The sequence below is a fragment of the Myotis brandtii genome, unplaced genomic scaffold (genome assembly GCF_000412655.1).
Source record: "Myotis brandtii unplaced genomic scaffold, ASM41265v1 scaffold231, whole genome shotgun sequence".
Lineage (NCBI taxonomy): Eukaryota > Metazoa > Chordata > Mammalia > Chiroptera > Vespertilionidae > Myotis > Myotis brandtii.
The window spans coordinates 985,726-991,055 of NW_005358689.1; the positions used below are offsets into that span (position 1 = coordinate 985,726).

The window sequence follows — 5,330 nt, forward strand, 5'->3', positions numbered from 1 at the left end:
CCGCGCCCTGACCCTCTCCACCCACAGGGTTAACTTGGAGGGGCGGGGAGGGGCCGATTGCTACCGTCTCTTCTTTTCCAGCGTCGTGGTCCGTGTGTCCCTCCCCTTCCCAACGCCAAGGTTCCGCGTGCCCCCCTGGATCCCCAAGGACGCGTGTCCTCCCCACCCCCTTCCCCAGCTCTTTAGCTCTTTGACCTTTTTGGTGAACCAGCAGGCGCCCTGCCTGTCCCGGGGACGCACGGGTCCCTCTGAACCGCCGCCCGGGGGCGCCCTCTGGTGGTCAGGGGAAGAGTGATCCGCGCCGCGGCAGAAAGTTGGGTGCCAAGGAGAGGGCCTCTGAGGATCCAGGGTGTTTGCTCTCCCAGACGCCAGTGGGGCGAGGTCGCCTGGTCGTGCTGTCGCTGTGCCATCCCTGGTGCCCGTGCTCGCCACGCAGTGCGCGCGACTCTCAATCCCCTCTGGCTCTGGCCACCTGCGGTCCCTCCCAAGACCGGCCTTTCTCAGCCGGCCTGGCTCTTCTGGCCAGAATCCCAGCCACCAATGGTTAAGGGGTGTGCGCTGATGAGCTGATACTGGCAGACAGCACTTCAAAACCAGTGGCACCCCAATAGTCTGTAGCAATGTGTGGCTGTGGATACCATGTTTCTGATACCGCTGCCAAATCTACCGACTTCCCCCCAAAATCTCACATACTGGTGGTCGTAGGGAAATTACAGCTTACTAGGATTAATTTTAACAAATCCTTTCAGGTTAGATTAACTTCCAGGAGCCAACTCAAACTCGGCATTTTTATTTATATATTTATCTTTGCTTTTTAAAATGAGAGGTGGCAGTTCCGCCCAGAATCCGTTGAAGATTCTGACCAGCACAAGTTCATTGCTGCTTAAAGCCTGTACCTGGGGCTCTGGGATCTCAGCTGGTTGGCCTTCCACATTTCCAGGATCCTGTGGCTGACCTCTGCAGTTTGAATATGTATTTCATTTTTTTTCCTCAGTAAATTTCCGAAAGCTTTTCTGATAGCCATCAAATCAGCAAAGCTCAAAAAAAAAATCAGCAAAGCTCAAACATATCTGTTGATGGTGCACACGGCTTTCAATTCACAAGAGATGCCTCTAAGTACCACGGAAGTCTGTTCTTCAGCTGGAACACAATGCATTTGTACGGAGAATGTCAGGATTGAAAGGAAGGTCAAGTGTATCTGGTCCAAACACCCGATCTATGCTTGAGTCGCCTCTGTGACATTTCAAAGAAGTGGCCACCCAGCCCCATTGAGTACTTCCCGGGGACGCCTGTTACTTCTGCCCACGGCTCTCTCAGAAGAGTCTTCCTTAGATTGAACTGAGATCTGCTGTCAGGCTTGATTGCTCCTGAGGCCTCTCTCCTCGGCTTGCAGGTGGCCGCCTTCTTGCTGTGTCTTCACATGGTCATCCCTCTGTGTGTGCACGTGTCTGGCGTCTCTCCCTGTCCTAATCTCCTCTTCTCATAAGGGCACCAGTCATCTTAGGGACCACCCTAACGACCCCCTTTTAACTGCATTGCCTCTTTGAAGAGCCTATTTCTAAAGCAGTCTCCTTCTGTAGTAGGGGTCAGAGCTGCAACATGAATTTTGAGGGGGCATAATTCACCCCATCACATCGCACAACAAACACAAAGCCAGTGTTGCACTCATCTTACAGACGAGGATGAGAATAAAGGAGTCGATCCATGTACTCAACCCCCCCCCGCCCCCCCGCCAATGAAGGCCTCACCCTTAAATCTAAAGCAGTTGGACGCCACCCTAACCCTTCCCGCCACCCCCCAGCGATTGCTATGATACCTTCCACTGCAAGGCCCACAAAACAAGTTACTCCGAATATATTTTGCCTTTTTTCTTGGTTTCTTACTTTTAAAATCACTGTCAGCCCTAGCCCAGTGGCTCAGTGGAGTGGATAAAGTGTGGGCCCTCAAACTCAAGGGTCCACGGTTCGATTCCGGTCAAGGGCATGGACCTTGGTTGCAGGTTCCCCGGCCCTGGTCAGGGTTCGTGCAGGAGGCAACCAATCGATGTGTCTCTCTCTCACATCGATGTTTCTCTCTGTCTTTCCCTCTCCCTTCCATTCTCTCTAAAAAATCCTTGGAAAAATATCCTCGGGTGAGGATTAACAAAAAGATAAAAATAAATAAAAACCACTGACAGCTTGGCATGACTTTCTTTCTCCAGGGAGGGGAGGGGAGGGGAGGGGAAAAAAAAACTCAAACAGGAGGTGGACCCCAGTGCCAAATAGGACAAGAAATCAAGACGAGGGTGAGGTCTGTAGATCTGGCTTCTGGGGAGTCCCCTTGGCCTTCTCAACTCTAAAGGAAGACTTCTAGAGAAACAACTTTATTACGCAACCTGCGGTAAGAAATATATTTTTACTTCACCACCTGGTACACATACACCCATATAGAGGATGTTTCAAATGTTCACCTAGCCCACCCCACACACACACACTGTACCCTGCAGTGGACACACCACCGAGGAGAGAGGCTGTGCTCTGAGGGGGCTGTGCGGGGACCGTGGGGACTTCATCTGGTCAGGGAGGTCAGAGAAGCCTTCCCCTTGACCTGAGGCTTGAAGAAAGGGTACCGTCCGTGGGGTGCACTGACACAGCCACCCCCGGCTGCTGAGACCCTACTGCAGCCCCGCGCGTGGGTGACTCTGAGCGGAAAGAAGCCGGTGAGATGCACGCTCAGAACCTCTCTGGAGGGTGATGAACCTGCCGCCTGGGGAGGCTGGGATTTCATGGGCAGAGGTGCTCCCCGTGCTGGTCCCATCGGCCCAGAAGGCACCCGCTCGGCACCTCGCAGCACAGGCAGCAGCAGCAGTCATGGTGGGGCAGGACCATCCATCACCGCTCTGTCCTGGAGCTCTCTCCCCTCGCCCAGAACTTTCTGGAAAACGCATTTGCCAGACTCCGTTTTAGCAAAACAGAAAAAATAAAAAATGGAACTTTAAAAAACCCACCTTTTTTTAAGTTTCAGCAAAGCTCATTCTTTTTAAAAAAAATATATCTAATATACTATCTACGCCACGTGGAGGATGAAGAAGTAACCCCAAATGAGAGAAATTATTCAATGCACCCGTTTTCCCAAGTCCCCGTTGGGAAAACCTCTTCCCATGTTTAACATTACAAACTATTTGTGATTAAATTTCAAAAATCAATCATTGCATCATGCAGCCCGCTGCCTCTGTGCCACTGTTGAGTGATCCTGTAATTGCATTCTGTTATCTCACGGTGGAAGTAAAAGCTTCGAAAATATTTATTTTGAGTCCTTCTTTTCTTCATAAGAATTGCTTATGCCCTGGCTCATGTGACTGGGTTGGTTGGGCATCTTTCAATGCACCAAAAGGTTGCCGGTTCGATTCCCGGTTAGGGCACATGCCTGGGTTGCAGGCCTGATCCCTGGTAGAGGCGCACAGAAAGCTGCTGTCGATGTTTCACTCTCACAACAATGTTTCTCTCTCTCTCCCTCTCTCCCTTCCTCTCTCTCTAAAAATCAATCCTATATAATAAATGCATAGTATGCAAATTGTCCCCTCGACCAGGAGTTCCTTGGGGAGTTCAACCAGGGGGCGGGGCCGGCTGGGGGAAGGGACGGAGGCCCCAGCCCGCAGCAGGCAGCTGCTGGGGACCCTACCAGTGCACAAATTTCATGCACTGGGCCTCTAGTAAAAAAATATATTTGTAAAAGAATTAGTTAATTACCATCTCCAGCTGTTAATGGCATTAAGGTGACACATGTGAGAAACACCAGCATCTTAAGATGGAACAAACTAGAAATATTTAAAATCCCCTCCTGCTCCCCCGGCCACACATGATTTGGTCTGGCTCTAATTATGCCACGATAGCTCAGAAGACCACACAATGGAGAGGTTAGGGGGGAGGCGGGATTTGATCCCGGCTCCACTGCCCACCTGATCTTGAGATTCTCCCTCTGACACTCAGGAAAGGACAGTCCCTCCTTCGCCTGGTTGTGTTGGAGTTTCCATAGCCAGCACGTAGAGCAGTGCTCCGGCACGTGCTCGATATGTGTCAGCCATCATTTTTACACACACACGAGTTCTCATACACATGGAATACTGGGCATTGTGGGTAAATGATTGTTTCCATGGAAACGTAACTTTCCTGTTTCCCAGGCTCTTATCCCACTATTTTCTGCATTTCTAAAAAAGAAGCGTATAATCCACAATTTTCATCCTTAGTACTGGATTCACATAAGCTTTTCACTGACTGCCCTGGGTGTGTACGAAATATATGTATATTTTTTTTACTGTTTTGTGGGTCTGCTATTTTTTCAAAATATATTTTATTGATTTTTTACAGAGAAGAAGGGAGAGGGATAGAGAGCCAGAAACATCGATGGGAGAGAAACATCGATCAGCTGCCTCCCGCACACCTCCCACTGGGGATGTGCCTGCAACTAAGGTACATGCCCTTGACCAGAATCGAACCTGGGACCTTTTGGTCCGCAGGCCGACGCTCTATCCACTGAGCCAAACCAGCCAGGGCAGGGTCTGCTATTTTTTATGAATCCCTATCTCAAAGGCACTTGTAGAGAGGGGCCTGCTGTGTCTTCTCAGATACGGTTTCTCGGGGCATCTGCTTCCCGGGTAGTCGAGGAAAAAGTGAAGGTGGGACATGAAAGAACTGAATTCCTGAGAAATTGTACTGCAAAGCTGACTTCTGAATATTAATCATTTACCCTATCCTCCAGCCACGGATGTGCAAACTGTTTCACAAGAGACACGACCCTCAGGGAACAGAGTGCGATGACTATTTCACACAATGACAGTTGGACCTCAATGTTCTATTTCTGCCCCTAGCAAATGGACGAGTAGTCTCTGTCCTGTCCTAAAGTTTGAAAGTGTAAACAAAACGTCCTTTGGACTTAAAACGGCGAAAGTGTGGTGCGTCACATTAAGGCCTCCTATAGCCCTTCATCTGCATGGACCCTAGAGATGCACAGAGGCAATGATGGCGACCCTAAGGCCCCCTAAGGACAACTCAGGACTCCTCGCCCCATCCCTCCCTCCCCCACTGGCCTGGGCCCTTCCCCCCACTTCCATCCTTTAGGCGACGGCTTCACCGGATTCTCTCGGAAGCCTGCTATTGTAAGCTGTGCAGATGGGAGGTCAAATTCCTGCCTACGGTGTGGCTCAGTGGTTGAGCGGTGACCCTATGAACCAGGAGGTCACGGTTGGATTCCCCATCAGGGCACATGCCCAGGTGGCAGGCTCCATCCCCAGTGTGGGGCGGGCAGGAGGCAGCCGATCTGTGATTCTCTCTCATCATTGATGTTTCTCTCCC

At 50.7% G+C, this 5,330-nt stretch overlaps 1 protein-coding gene across 1 annotated transcript in view; it reads left to right on the plus strand.

The window, feature by feature from the left end:
• Positions 1–5,330, plus strand: part of CCDC185 (coiled-coil domain containing 185) — an 8,578-nt gene that overhangs the window by 856 nt on the left and 2,392 nt on the right. The window lies entirely within an intron of this gene.